The sequence below is a fragment of the Oncorhynchus clarkii genome, chromosome 10 (genome assembly GCF_045791955.1).
Source record: "Oncorhynchus clarkii lewisi isolate Uvic-CL-2024 chromosome 10, UVic_Ocla_1.0, whole genome shotgun sequence".
Lineage (NCBI taxonomy): Eukaryota > Metazoa > Chordata > Actinopteri > Salmoniformes > Salmonidae > Oncorhynchus > Oncorhynchus clarkii.
Window position 1 is genome coordinate 32,644,293 of NC_092156.1, and position 16,922 is coordinate 32,661,214.

A 16,922-nucleotide genomic window follows, 5' to 3' on the forward strand; every position below is an offset into this window, starting at 1 on the left:
TATTTTTTTTAAGTGCAGGGATAACAGACAGTCAAGGCCCCTGATGTATCTCCTCGCTTCATACAAATACTTCAAGTTTGCACCTGAAAAAAAAAATACATCTATAACTTCAACAGTGACAACGTAAAAAGCGGAGCCCAAAATCAAATCATGCTAGCACTACTCTATGTTACTCTCTAGTTTTTTTTTTTTTTTATGCCAGCGGCCATGTTCTGAAATACCAACTTCCACTGGAGAAAGCAGTCCATTAACGGCTGTCAAAACACTTCATGGACAGACACTCAGAAGAGAGAGAGGGGAGAGGGCGAGAGAGAAAGAGAATAGTCAGAGAGAGAGACAGAGGCAGAGAGAGGGAGGCAGAGAGAGGGAGGCAGAGAGAGGGAGGCAGAGAGAGGGAGGCAGAGAGAGGGAGGCAGAGAGAGAGAGGCAGAGAGAGAGAGAGAGAGACAGACAGACAGACAGACAGACAGACAGACAGACAGACAGACAGACAGACAGACAGACGTGAGTGATCTAAAACACCAAACACCCCAGAGAGAGACCTTCAAAGTGAGACCCAAAAATCAAAGCAGTGAACTCAAACCTGTACCTGAGTAGCTTGGGGCAGTTCAGTCACTCGCATCACGTGCTGTTTCCCCACAGTAGTATTGAAGAGAACTCCCTCAAGGAGGCTAGCTATTCCATGTACATGTTAAAGAAAGTCGCTCTGTCATTCAGAGTAAAATCTAATATAACTCCTATAGTATTGCTAGTATTTCACATTAAAAAGCCTGTCTACATATCAAAATAGTTTTAAATGGTAATAGTGCCCTTGATACAGTCTAATGAGAAGTTGGAAGAGCCAACTCAACCCGTTTTTATATTTCTTATCAGTCAAACAAATCAGATTGATTGATCCCTTAGAGAGGATAGAGTAATGCGCTAGATATTCTAAGAATCAAACCCTGTTATAATATTGGGAAGTTAAACAATGTCACAAGCTAGGTTTCAATCCAATTGGCGACAGATTTTCATGCGAATATTCTAAAATCTGCATAAAATATGGACATTTTCTCACTAGTGGTGTGTTTCCACCAAATGGACGTTTTATGACATTTGATGACATAGTGCACACAAAATTTACTTTTTCGCTTAAGTTTTCATGTAACTAATACAAATCAAAAGTTCAATGTGTTTCCATCGTATTTTCAACTCTACCGATAGTTTTGTCACAAAAACTGTTGCGTTAAATAGCAAATGTGCCTCCTCTGGTCTTGGCACCTGCGCTCTAACCAACAGCTCACAGATACAGTGCGGGTAGACTGTGGGGTTGCCTAGTCTACATGATGAAATTATTATGGATAAGAGGGAGAATATTTGTATTTGTCAAACGGCAGTCAAGCATCGATCATCATGTCACCAGAATAAGATCCTCAATATTTATTGAAAAGCAGCATCTAGCTTATCACCGTGCACTTTCACCACCCTGTGAATTTATTTCATCTGTAGCCTAATAAACAGCATGGTTTCCCGAGTCGTAGTGGGAGGACCACACACCATATCACCGCGTGACTCCAAATTTACTTCGATATGAAGATTATTTTATCAATATTTGCACATAAAGGAGTTTCCGCCGCCATTTCCGGCATAATACATTTCACAGAAACAAAAATATCCCACTTTGTCGAACGCACAAATGATCTGTCGGCATTTATAAAATTACACCGAAACTTCCTGTCTCCATCACAGTTGTCATGATTTTTTATTTTATACGTACTCGTGGTTAATGTCTTATGAGTAACAATATGTAAAACATACGTTGCCGGTGTAGAGGCAGTTTTGCATTTTTAAGCCAATTTCCTGCAATTCTTCAATTTTCTCCATGGAGTTGAGTGAAATAAATTCTACACGTTTTTCCATGTAGCTTAGACAACATTTTACCGTTTTAAATCTAATTTCATGCAATTCTACATATTTTGCCATTGAGCTGAGAGAAAATGTTGCAGTTCTAAAAGCTAATTTCCTGCAATTCTATGCATTTTCACATGGCTAATACTGTGTTCTTACGCTCAAACATAATATCAGAATCAATCATAATAAATTCAATTCTCCAGTCCGGCTTTTATTTTGGTGATTGTTAGTTCTCAAACATCATATGATTAAAATATATCTAGGTATTTTCTACATACTTTACCTGATTTTAGTCGATACAATGGAAGTGTTCCCCCCTGAATGAATGGTAAATAATGATGAGTGAAAAAGGGGGGTATGTCTTGGGGGTATGATATTTATGTCTCTAACTTTCGTCACTCATCATTATTCATGTTTCAACTTATTGTAGAAGTGTTGAGAAACATTCAAGTCTTATTTACAATAAAAGTGACTCAGTACATGATTTACCATTCATATCTATTGGGCACAAAATAATCAAACACAACCAAAACATACAGCAATTGTATCCAACAAATGTGTAGAGTAACAAGCTTGATATAGTCATTGCGTGCTATGAATATGGGACCACTTTGTTTTTTACTACTTTAATACACATAAGTGAAATTGTCCCCAATATCTTTGGTCCCCTAAAATGGGGGGGACTAAGTACAAAGTGCTGTTCTTTCTAAACGGTTCACCCGCTATGGATGAAAATACCCTCAAATTAAAGCTGACAGTTGGCACTTTAACCTCATAATCATTGTATCAAATCCAAATAGCAGATTACAGAGCTAAAACAACATAAAATGTGTCACTGTCCCAATACTTTTGGAGCTCACTGTAGATTACACTGTTTAGAATTAGATGGCCCGAAAAAAACACATAGGCGGCTCGATCAAGGGGCCCGACAATGGCAGAAAAATCCCTGGAGATGAACCACAAACAAACTGCCAAAAAGCAGCCTTTCAGCAACTTTTTTATTGAATCAGGATTTATGGGGCATACTAGCGGTGCAGAGCCTGACAAAGTCTGAATTGTGCCTCTGTCTGTGGACAAACAGTGAAACTGCATACTATCAATTAGCTCAACGAGCTACCACCACAATGAGCTACAGTTGAGGCTCACAGTCATTTCCAAGTTTAAGTCAGGCACATGCTTCACTAGAATGAGCAAAGTCCCACACGAAGAAGACAAGCAGTACTTTTGCTGAGTTTATGCGGTTGTTCCTGACAATTATGAATTTGGTTTGTTTAAACACACGACCCCCCCCACAAATATTCCCTTCCCCCTCCTACCCCATCCTTGCACCCCCCCATCTTCTACCTTGACCATCCAGCACCATTCAAAAGCACAAAGCCCTCTTTGTATACTGTAACACTGCAATTCAAATGCATTGATGCCCACTAGAGACAGACAGATGCTCATCAAAAGTAGTCAACATAGAAATGGAAAATACTGAATAGTATGATAAACATTTAGAGATAATAAACAAGTACAACATAAAGAACAAAAGAATAATGAAGAACAAGAATAGGAAGCATCAGTTCGTAGCCTGCGCATTCCTAAGAGCACAATTAGGTGTGTAGGTAACTTTTCCACAGAGTGAGAGAAAGAAGGAGTGAGACAAACACTCACCACTTCGCAGAGCAGAGCACCACATCCAGCGCCAGGAGGAAAAAGATTCCCCTCTCTCCCTCCTCGGATCCACTCCATGTTTCTGAGCTCCCATATGGCGGCCCCCACCCCCACTCCTCGGAAAGAGAGAGAGAGAAAGAGAGGGAGAGAGGCGGTAGTCCCATTGTGGGGATGGGGAGGTGCAGAGGGGGAAATCGGCTTTTGCTCCCTCCATGCAGCTGTGCAACCCCATCAGTGTCTTCACAAATCCAATCCTCTCCACCGTGTGTGTCTGCGGCACAGTGGAAAAAGCCAACGGAAAAAAAGTGATCCCCTTACACACACACACACACACACACACACACACACACACACACACACACACACACACACACACACACACACACACACACCAGCCCAGAGAGGGCAGGAGAGAAAGAAAGAAAACAAGTGTCAGTGAGAAGGCCGTGTCAGCTGGAGAATAATAGCAGGTTTAAGTTTTCGCTGTTTCCTTAAGTTTGTGGAAGAACGAGGCAAGAGCCTCCAGGCAAGGAAACAGCACATAATCCCTGACGGCAGAGACTTCCTTCTCTCTCTCTCTTTCTCTCTCTCTGTTAATAAGCCTGGCTGCGAGCCCCTCCTCAGGGCACTGGAATGTAAAGGCCAGAGTTTCAAGAGGCCCAGTTTGACAAGCCTCAGAGTCACTGCACCGTGAACCAGGGATCAGACACAGCCAGCAAGTGTGAGTGAGTGAGTGAGTGAGTGAATGAGGTGGGAGATGAGGCGGTTGAAGTGTGTGTGTGTGTGTGTGTGTGTGGGGGGGGGGGGGGGGGGGGGGGGAGGCAGTTTTGCCTCATAAGATCACGTAACCTGACCTAGAGCCACTTAAAGATAAAGCTCTATAGTTACTCTCATAGCTGCAGCGGTAAATAGTAGTAGCATCACTAACATGGTTATAGCATGGTTACTGCAAGAGTCATTAAGCAGTTAGTGAGGAAGCATAGATACAACAGAACAAAGTGGTCTGGAGTTTGTAGCCATCTCCACAAAACTAGTTGTTTACTGTACAAACTCCCTGAACTGGGGGAGGGAGGCTCCTCAGTCCTGCCTTTCTTCAGTCTGATCTATCAAAGTCATAAACAAGGCAGAAATACACATGCTTCAAGCCAAGGAGAAATGTGTTGCTGATAGACTAATAACACAGATCACTGGGTATGAAGGAATGACGCAGAGGCGCAGGGCTCAGGCTACATCCAAACATTCTGATGAAAATAAGGGACATTACAAAAGGCTGCTTGACTGAGTGCCGCTAACCCCATAGTCTCTGTGCAGTTTGGATGACATGTCAACTGCAAATTAGGGAGAGAAATGATGGCAAACTTTTTTCTCCGTTTGGCCACAAGTGCAGTTCAAGTTGGCTGTACTACAGTATGTAGAGTTCTTTTATAATATAAATCATACATCTGATTGGCAAATAGTTTAATTACATACTGCTTAAAAGACAAAAAGACCACCAATATATAACACTGACAAATTGTAAACAAATAAGTCATGATTTAAAGCAGCGATTCTCAACTGGTGGGTCGCGGATGTCTGTGTAAATGTTATTTTTTATTTATATAAAATAAATACTTCAGTCTGAATTTAAACGGCTAAAAGCAGGTAGAAAGTGAATAAATAATTTAAATCACTGAGGAATTTTTCATCAAACACAATTTTTTCAATATCGAGCAAATAGCAGCTCTATTTAGAGGATTTGGTTGATTTAGTAGTCTCAAACCAGTGTGATTATTAACATTACTCATCAAGAATATGGGATGAATTGAATTATTGACAATGAAAAAAGGTGGGATTAATTTTACTTTGTCATACAGTACCAGTGAAAAGTTAGGACACACCTACTCATTCAAGGGTTTTTCTTTATATTTTACTATTTTCTACATTGTAGAATAATAGTGAAGACATCAAAAGTATGAAATAACACATATGGAATCACGTAGTAACCAAAAAAGTGTTAAACAAATCCAAATAAAATGTTTGATTCTTCAAATTCGCCTCGACAGTTTTGCACACTCATGGCATTCTTTCAACCAGCTTCACCTGAAATGCTTTTCCAACAGTCTTGAAGGAGTTCCCACATACGCTGAGCACTTGTTGGCTGCTTTTCCTTCACTCTCTAGTCCAATTTATCCCAAATCATCTCAATTGGGTTGAGGTAGGGTGATTGTGGAGGCCAGCACTCCACTCTCCTTCTTGGTCAAATAGCCTTACACAGCCTGGAGGTGTGTTTTGGATCATTAGTCCTGTTGGAAAAAGCACAAGCCAGTTGGAATGGTGTATCGAATGCTGTGGTAGCCATGCTGGTTAAGTGTACTTTGAATTCTAAATAAATTACTGACAGTGTCACCAGCAAAGCACCCCCACACCACCTCCTCCATGCTTCACGGTGGAAACGACACATGCGGCGATCATCTGTTCACCTACTCTGCGTCTCACAAAGACATGGCGGTTGTAACCAAAAATCTCAAATTTGGACACATCAGACCAAAGGACAGATTTCCACAGGGTCTAAAGTCCATTGCTTGAGTTTCTTGGTCCAAGCAAAGCCTCTTCCTCTTATTGGTGTCCTTTAGTACTGGTTTCTTTGTAGCAATTTGATCACGAAGGCCGTCTCCTCTGAACAGTTGATGTTGAGATGTGTCTGTTACTTGAACTCTGTGAAGCATTTATTTGGGCTGCAATCTGAGGTGCAGTTAATTCTAATGAACGTATGAACGAGGTAACTCTGGGTCTTCCTTTCCTGTGGCGGTCCTCATGAGTGGCAGTTTCATCATAGCGCTTGATAGTTTTTGTCACAACACAACTGATTGGCTCAAACGCATTAAGAAGGAAAGAAATTCCACAAATTAACTTTTGACAAGGCACACCTGTTAATTCAAATGGATTCCAGGTGACTACCTCATAAAGCTGGTTGAGAGAATGCCAAGAGAGTGCAAAGCTGTCATCGAGGTAAAGGGTGGCTACTTTGAATAATCCAAAATAAACAATATATTTTGTTTTGTTTAACACTTTTTTGGTTACTACATGATTCCATATGTGTTATTTCATAGTTTTGATGTTTTCACTATTATTCTACAATATAGAACATTTAAAAAAATAAAGAAAAACCCTGGAATGAGTAGGTGTCCAAACTTTACACTGTATATAACTGCTACATTTGCTATCAAATTGCAAAAAAAATAAAAATAAAATCCAGATTGCAATTTGGCATAAACAACAAAAATTGCGATGCGAATATTGGGTCGCGACTGGGACAACCTGGTTCAATTTGGGTACCGAGGCAAAACCAGTTGAGAAGCTCTGATTTAAAGTTTATCATGTGCTACAAATAACATGTCCAACGTTCAATATTTATAATTCATTTTACAACTTTTCCCCTCACAGAAAAAAGCTTAAAGTCACTCAACCACAATATTTTCAATATTCTCTACTTTGAATTATATCACATTTCACGGTGATTATATTCCAGTGCAAATCATTGCTCAAGGCAAGCGAGAGACATAATCAAATACAACACATTTTGATTTAATAAAAACTTGGGTTGGGAATACATTAGCGTGTGGGCAGAAGCACTAAAGGTTATGTTTGTCTTGTTTGTTGTATGATTATGTGTTAGATGGAGTGAGTCACCATGGCTGCGTTTGCACAGGCAACCTGGTTCTGATCTTTTGTCACTAATTGGTCTTTTGACAAGTCAGATCAGATCTTTTGCCAGTTATTGGCCGGGGGATCGGCCACTCCAATACCTTGACTTTGTTGTCCTTAAGCCATTTTGCCACAACTTCGGAAGTATGACTGGGGTCATTGTCCAATTGGAAGACCCATTTGCGACCAAGCTTTAACTTCCTGACTGATGTCTTGAGATGTTGCTTCAATATATCCACATAATTTTTGTTCCCAATCTATTTTGTGAAGTGCACCAGTCCCTCCTGCAGCAAAGCACCCCCACAACATGATGCTGCCACCCCCGTGCTTCATGGTTGGGATGGTGTTCTAAGGCTTGCAAGCCTCTCCCTTTTTCCTCCAAACATAACAATGGTCATTATGGCCTAACAGTTCTATTTTTGTTTCATCAGATCAGAGGACATTTCTCCAAAAAGTACGATCTTTGTCCCCATGTGCAGTTACAAACCGTAGTCTGGCTTTTTTTATGATGGCTTTGGAGCAGTGGCTTCTTCCTTGCTAAGCGGTCTTTCAGGTTATGTCGATATAGGATTTGTTTTACTGTGGATATAGATTATTTTGTACCCGTTTCCTCCAGCATCTTCACAGGGTCCTTTGCTGTTGTTCTGGGATTGATTTGCACTTTTCGTACCAAAGTACGTTCATCTCTAGGAGACAGAACGCGTCTCCTTCCTGAGCGGTATAACGGTTGCATGGTCCCATGGTGTTTATCCTTGCATACTATTGTTTGTACAGATGAACGTGGTACCTTCAGGCACTTGGAAATTGCTCCCAAGGTTGAACCAGACTTGTGGAGGTCTACAATTTTTTTCTGAGGTCTGATTTCCTTTGATTTTCCCATGATTTCAAGCAAAGAGGCACTGAGTTTGAAAGTAGGCCTTGATATACGTCCACAGGTACACCTCTAATTGACTCAAATGATGTAAATTAGCTTATCAGAAGCTTCTAAAGCCATGACATAATTTTCTGGAATTTTCCAAGCAGTTTAAAGGCACAGTCAACTTGTATGTAAACTTCTAACCCACTGGCATTGTGATACAGTGAATTATAAGTGAAATAATCTGTCTGTAAACAATTGTTGGGAAAATGACTTGTATCATGCACAAAGTAGTCTTAACCGACTTGCCTAAACTATAGTTTGTTAACAAGAAATTTGTGGAGTGGTTGAAAACGAGGTTTAATGCCTCCCGGGTGGCGCAGTGGTTAAGGGCGCTGTACGCAGCGCCAGCTGTGCCATCAGAGTCCTGGGTTCGCGCCCAGGCTCTGTCGTAACCGGCCGCGACCGGGAGGTCCGTGGGGCGACGCACAATTGGCCTAGCGTCGCCCGGGTTAGGGAGGGCTTGGTCGGTAGGGGTGTCCTTGTCTCATCGCGCACCAGCGACTCCTGTGGCGGGCTGGGCGCAGTGTACGCTAGCCAAGGTGGCCAGGTGCACGGTGTTTCCTCCGGCGCATTGGTGCGGCTGGCTTCCGGGTTGGATGTGCGCTGTGTTAAAGAAGCAGCGGCTTGGTTGGTTGTGTATCGGAGGACGCATGACTTTCAACCTTCGTCTCTCCCGAGCCCGTACGGGAGTTGTAGCGATGAGACAAGATAGTAGCTACAACAACAATTGGATACTACGAAATTGGGGAGAAAAAGGGGTAAAAATTTAAAAAATAAAATAAAAAAAAACGAGGTTTAATGACTACAACACTTTTTTAATGACTCCAACCTAAGTGCATGTACATTTCCGATTTCAACTGTACATTACATGTATTATACACTGCTTAAAAAAAATAAAGGGAACACTAAAATAACACATCCTAGATCTGAATGAATGAAATATTCTTATTAAGTACTTTTTTCTTTACATAGTTGAATGTGCTGACAACAAAATCACACAAAAATTGTCAATGGAAATCAAATTTATCAACCCATGGAGGTCTGGATTTGGAGTGGAAAACCACACTACAGGCTGATCCAACTTTGATGTAATGTCCTTAAAACAAGTCAAAATGAGGCTCAGTAGTGTGTGTGGCCTCCACGTGCCTGTATGACCTCCCTAAAATGCCTGGGCATGCTCCTGATGAGGTGGCGGATGGTCTTCTGAGGGATCTCCTCCCAGACCTGGACTAAAGCATCCGCCAACTCCTGGATAGTCTGTGGTGCAACGTGGCGTTGGTGGATGGAGCGAGACATGATGTCCCAGATGTGCTCAATTGGATTCAGGTCTGGGGAATGGGCGGGCCAGTCCATAGCATCAATGCCTTCCTCTTGCAGGAACTGCTGATACACTCCAGCCACATGAGGTCTAGCATTGTCTTGCATTAGGAGGAACCCAGGGCCAACCGCACCAGCATATGGTCTCACAAGGGGTCTGAGGATCTCATCTCGGTACCTAATGGCAGTCAGGCTACCCCTGGCGAGCACATGGAGGGCTGTGCGGCCCCCCAAAGAAATGCCACCCCACACCATGACTGACCCACCGCCAAACCGGTCATGCTGGAGGATGTTGCATGCAGCAGAACGCTCTCCGCGGCTTCTACAGACTCTGTCACGTCTGTCACATGTGCTCAGTGTGAACCTGCTTTCATCTGTGAAGATGAAGAGGGCACCAGTGGCGTATTTGCCAATGTTGGTGTTCTCTGGCAAATGCCAAACGTCCTGCACGGTGTTGGGCTGTAAGCACAACCCCCACCTGTGGACGTCGGGCCCTCATACCACCCTCATGGAGTCTGTTTCTGACCGTTTGAGCAGACACATGCACATTTGTGGCCTGCTGGAGGTCATTTTGCAGGGCTCTGGCAGTGCTCCTCCTGCTCCTCCTTGCACAAAGGCGGAGGTAGCGGTCCTGCTGCTGGGTTGTTGCCCTCCTACGGCCTCCTCCACGTCTCCTGATGTACTGGCCTGTCTCCTGGTAGCGCCTCCATGCTCTGGACACTACGCTGACAGACACAGCAAACCTTCTTGCCACAGCTCGCATTGATGTGCCATCCTGGATGAGCTGCACTACCTGAGCCACTTGTGTGGTTTGTAGACTCCGTCTCATGCTACCACTAGAGTGAAAGCACCGCCAGCATTCAAAAGTGACCAAAACATCAGCCAGGAAGCATAGGAATTGAGAAGTGGTCTGTGGTCACCACCTGCAGAACCACTCCTTTATTGGGGGTGTCTTGCTAATTGCCTATAATTTCCACCTGTTGTCTATTCCATTTGCACAACAGCATGTGACATTTATTGTCAATCAGTGTTGCTTCCTAAGTGGACAGTTTGATTTCACATAAGTGTGATTGACTTGGAGTTACATTGTGTTGTTTAAGTGTTCCCTTTATTTTTTTGAGCAGTGTATTTAGTATTGCATTGTTGTGGTATGATTATTGAACATGCGTTTTGATATCTCATGTGTTTTAGTAATTAATTAAGGCAGCCCCCCGCAACTCTCTGATTCAGAGGGGTTGGGTTAAATGCGGAAGACACATTTCAGTTGAATACATTAAGTTGGACAACTGACTAGGTATCCCCCCCTTTCCCTATCGCCCTAAATTGCTATGATATTGTAATGCCTGTCCAACTACTGCTGTAATCCTGCTATAAGAACTTGTGACATTTTGCGTGTGGGAAAATCTAATCAAATACATGTCATTAAAAAAAAGTTTAAAGTGTGGGCAGCGCCAATCATTGATTTATTTCATGGAGAGTGCATGTGTTTGAAAATGTTTCTTAATTAAGACATTTTGGTTTGGCACAGACACAATTGACATCACTCACGGGGGGACAAGTTCTTCAAAACCGTCTCCAAAATATGGTTCACTGTCACATAGATCAGTCAAATTGTTGATATAAAGAAAGGTTTCTTGAGGACAACCTCATAAATACCTTTAATGCAAGTTAGAATATTCGCTCTTCCTGCCAAATGGCTCAGGGGTTATGCATAAAACTAGATAGGACTATGCCAAAGGATTTGGCAGGGGAAACAATGCTCTTAGTGAGTCCCTCTATGATCTAGGGCGGGAGCTAGGGGAGGGAGAATTAAAGGAGTTTTCTTCTTTTTTTTTAAACACACTGAAGGGGTTTGATTTATATTTTATACAATTTATAACCCTGTGGTTTGAAATGAATGTTTCGTCATATGTTAAATACATATCTTGTTTGCTGGATTGACTTGAAGCAGCAGATCGAGGAACTTTCAGCTGAATATGACAGGCTTTGGATGCATGGTTAATGGGATGCCTGAGGTCTGGAGCAGCCCTCTGCTCTCTGTCTGCAGCCTACCATGACAGGGCCTCTCTATTACACCTTTCAAACCAAGACTTTTCAATTCTATCTTAAAGGTATTCCATGCAACAAAACCTGTACTTTTATTTCCGCCAACAGACCTGGTCATGATTGCAGTAATATGTTAAAAAGTCCCGGCAAGCCCTTAGTATAAATGTCCCCTATCATTTTACTGGCTTTGGTACGGATTAAATCATGAACATTCTATCAAATATTTGTATATCTAACCCACTGTTCTGTGATTTTACTGTTGTTCTCCGACATCAAACTTGTCCTGGTCATTATGAAAAAGTTTAAACAAAAACGGCAGTCTGCATAAAGGAGCCTGGTCCAAAAAGCAACTTTACTTGCTTTATTTTCTGCACCAAAAAAACTCACCCGTTTAAAAATGTATGTGGGATATGTACATCTAGCAAGCCAGGCAACTAAAAGCAACTTTCAGGTCAATGTTCTGGTTTGTGACTAGCTAGCTTGTTTGTTAGCTGGCTGGCTAGCTCAAGTCATATTCATGATTGCACATTGCGTCAAATTATTGTTTTGGACGTTCCTTTTAGGACTGACATGCTGACCACACCGCTGGCATCGTGTGTACAAGCATATGTTATTCAATCATTGCAACCACACTGCTCACATTGCTGTTGCCAAGCGCTAATATAGAAGTCAGTTCTATTTGTGATGACTAACATGATGCAAGTACTGCCTCTCCCATCTCATCATTGGTTCAAATAAGCATATACCCACGTGGGTGATTGAAAGATGAACTGAGATCTGTCGGTGGAGGTAATACACCTTATTATGAAAGTTAGATGCCAATCGCCATATAAAGTCCGATTCGGTGGACAGTTTTATGTGTGGATTAATTGTTGGAGTAGAGGACCTTGTTATTTTACCTGAAATGCACAACTCAATGTTTATATCCCAGGACAAATTAGCTAGCAACAGCAAGCTAGCTAGCTAAATTGCCATAAATGTTTATTGCCTTTCGACCTGTCCCCAAATGAATATAATTGGTTCAGAGTTTGTTTTGATATTTCAACCTACGTGTCATGATCGCGTTTGGTGTGGGCGCACACGGGCCTCTGTTTTGGGCATCAAATGAGCATTGTACTCAACGCTTCCTCATTGGGCGCTGATGAAGATTTGGTCCAAGTGCATTAACTGTGGCTTGAAAACACTAACATTTCTAAAGGCAAATAATTAGTAGGAAAACTTTTGTCATCATTTGGGTGTTGCCAGATTGACTTTAATTGTTACAGCGTTAGCTAGCTAAGATTGAGGGGAGACTTCCAGATTTTAGCTAGCTAACGTTACTGTACTGTTAGCATTGCTAGTTATTTTGGGGGAACTTTGATACTGTATCTAATGACAACATCGCCATTGGTCTAAAGTAAATTTGACAACATAATGATGGCAAAATTGTTTCCTACTAAATAATGTGCAGACTAGCAATGCCATCGTATTCTCAAGCCCCTATAGTGTAATTTAGACGAAACAGGCATTAGCCCCGTTTTAAAGTTATTAGCCAGCCCCGTTCTACTTTTGAGGATCAATATGGCTGTAGAACGTTGATAACAATGGCAACGACGTGCAGAGGTGCAATCAAAGCAAATTACCAAAACATATCTGACAATGTTTTGAGATTAACTGTAACCAATGTTTTATTCACCATAACAGGAAAATTACAAATTATCTAAAAGTATGGCGAGCTGCTAACTTACTGTTTGTGAATGTGAAGAAATGAAAGCAGTGCATTGCATTCTGTCCTATTTGAGGAATTTAGAACTTGATCAACGCTGCTTCAGGTTACCTGACAACGGTTGCAACAACAGGGTCAAAGTTTAATGTTTCTTGCTCAGTCACCGCTTAAGTAATGGCTCTATAAAAGGTGAAAGAGGTAAAGGGGCTGTTTGAAAGGGGATCATATAAACATTGCCCAATTGTTTTTACAGGCAACATACTTTGAATCCGAGTGAAAGAAGTATAAGTCACTCCTTTCCCCACTCTTTTTCTCTCGGTCAATACTCATGAGGGTGAAAGCTGAGGACATTAGAATCAAATCAAAAGTTTATTTGTCACGTGCGCTGAATACAAACAGGTGTAGACCTTACAGTGAAATGCTTACTTACAGGCTCTAACCAACAGTGCAAAAAAGGTATTAGGTGAACAATAGGTTCACCTAACAATAGAAGCAGCACAAAGACATCAGTGCCATTGTCTTCAAGGCTTAAACATGCACATCTACAATACCAAACGAAATATATGGTGAAGATGGTGCCTAAACCACACATAATTACTGCCAGTAGAATGGTTCTAGTCAGTTAAAATATCAGTTTTCAAAGGCAAGTTCAAATACTGCACTGAACAAAAATATAAACTTAAGTGTTGGTCCCATGTTTCATGAGCTGAAATAAATACCCATAAAAAGCTAATTTCTCTTACATTTTGTGCACATCCTTGTTTGTGAGCATTTCTCCTTTGCCAAGATAATCCATCCACTTGACAGAGGTTGCATATCAAGAAGATGATTAAACAGCCTGATCAATACACAGGTGCACCTTGTGCTGGAGACTATAAAAGGCCACTAAAATTTGCAGATGTCTCAAGTTGAGGGAGCGTGCAATTGGCATGCTGACTGTAGGAATGTACAACAGAGCTGTTGACAGAACTTAATGTTAATTTCTCTACCATAAGCCGCCTCCAATGTCATTTTACAGAATTTGGCAGTAGGTCCAACCAGCCTCACAACCACAGACCACTTGTAACCACGCTAGCCCAGGACCTCCACATCCGGCTTTTTCACCTGGGGGATTGTATGAGACCAGCCACCTGGACAGTTGATGAAACTGTGGGTTTGCACAGATCGGCACAAACTGTACCGGGCAGATGGCAGACAGCGTGTTTGGCATTGTGTGGGTGAGTGGTTTGTTGATGTCAACATTGTGAACAGTGCTCCATGGTGGAGGATAGGTCACGGTATGGGCAGGCATAAGCTACGGACAACCAACTAGGGCTGTCCAACAAAAAAATAAATCTTGACTGACTCTTGGTCGACCGTCTGTTCTTTTGACAAAATGATTGGTTGAAATTTTAAAATGTTTATTTTTTCAGACTTGCTGCACTGTGCCATTCCCACGGCTTCCACAATGGATCAGTCCACTCAGACAGGCGCAAATCAGATGGGTGTCTTCTTTTTTTTTGTGCTACTGCTCGACTAAAGAAATCTTGGTCGACCAACAGCCTATCGACCAAACAATCAACCAGTCGACTAAATGGGGTCAGCACTACAATGAACACAGTTGCATTTTATCGATGGCAATTTGAATGCATAGAGATACCATGATGAGATCCTGAGGCCCATTGTCATGCCATTCCTCCGCCACTATCACTGCATGTTTCAGCATGATAATGCACAGCCCCATGTTGCAGGGATCTGTACACAATTCCTGGAAGATGAAAATGGCCCAGTTCTTCCAAGGCCTGAATACTCATTGAGCCTGTTTGGGATGCTCTGGGGTCGGTGTATGACAGAGTTTTTCAGTTTCCGTCAATATCCGCACCGACATTGAAGAGGTGTGGGACAATATTCCACAGGCCACAATCAACAGCTTGATCAACTCTATGCGAATGAGATGTGTCGCGCTGCATGAGGCAAATAGTGGATACACCAGATAAGAACTGGTTTTCTGATCCACGCCACTATTTTTTTAAAGGTATCTATGACTAACAGATGCATATCTCTATTCCCTGGCATGTGAAATCCATAAATTAGGGTCTATCAATTGACTCATTTTCTTATTATGAACTGTAACTATTTGAAATTGTTGCATGTTGGATTTCTTTTTTGTTCAGTGTATTTTGTTTAAGGTAGGCATCTATCTATGTGAAGAGTTTGAGCCAAACATATTTCTATGAGATAAAATACATGGAAAGGTGTACACAACACAGTTTGACGATACTGATGGACTCCCCATTAGACTAGAGGTGATTGACTATCATAAACATAGGGGCCCCTGACAATGAGCATCCTCTGGTGCTGCATCCTGTTGCAGGCTTATCTGGGGGACAACCTGCTGCCTGTCTTTCTACATAGAATGAGTGCATGCAGAGCATGAACAGTGTGTAGGCAAGCATCCCTGGTAGCACTTTTATACTTTAGATTTTCTCAAGCAAGTTCCCATAGTTCAGAGAGAGAGAGTGAAAGAGGGAGGGAGAGAGAGTGAGAGCATAACCTCAGAGTACCACTCATTTCCCTCTTTCCTGAAACTGATAAATAAGGTTATTGTCACTAAAAGTTCACAAACTATGCTGATACACAAGATACTGAGCCGTTAAGAGGATAAAATTAATTCTAAAATGCCAAGGGCAAGAAACAACTCAAAACCAGGGGGCTATGAAAAATTACAACAGACAGTTATCGGTTTTGAGACAGATGCAAACAGTCGTGATAGAGCAAGAGACATAATAGACACAGTACAGAACAGACAGTGCAGAACACACAGTGCAGACCACTGCTTTGAAGAACGGCAATGCTGATTTCCCAGATCAACAGGATAACTAATACACACAGTGTAATCTATGTGAGCAAGGCAATATGCTGAACATAATTAATTACCGCAAGATGTAAATGAGCTTCTTCCCCAGTTGTCAGTGAATGGCTGGGATGGACGCGGCGCAGCGTGTATGGTTGGAGCAGGGTGCCGGCCCGTGTAGCTAGATTGGTTGCCACCAGACTCCCAGTAACGGGGAAGATATAGACAGTGCCGCCTCGCTTCTTGTTTGTCCACTGATGGGAGTCTTCTTTAGCCCAGCTGCGTCTCCATGGAAGTGGCACCTTGAGAGGCTCCACCACCCCCCGTTTGCCCATGCAGCTTCCCAGCACACCCTGGTGTGAGGCAGTGTTTGTCAAGATACACCAGCCCCTGGCACAAAGCCCAGACGACATTTTTCCCCCTGTGCAACTTTTATCCAACGTAAAACAGAAGCCAACAAGGACAGGGCTTTTAGAAAACATCATTAAGTGAACAGACAGCAATTTGAGCCCCCCCCCCCCCCCCCCCCCTCCCTCCTAGTCTTTTGGGGGGGGGGGGTTCCTTTCTCAAGCTTTACACCGACCAAAGAGGTGTCCGTTGATTGATATTCAGCTCACTGAAGAAAAAGACGTCCGTGAACAAAAAAGGGCAAATATCGGTGCTGAATGGTTTTGAAAAGAATGTCCTCTGCTGCTTTCTATTTATACAATCTCTGCAGATTGCCAGCGGCGTGAACCCAGAGTTGTCAATATTTTATTAGCCTTTTGCTCCTACAAAAGAGACCACCACAACTGGTGCTGCTAAGGGCTGGATTAATAAATCTCTTTCTTTGCTAACTTTTTAGCTAAGATAGAGAGAGGGTGACTCATGCA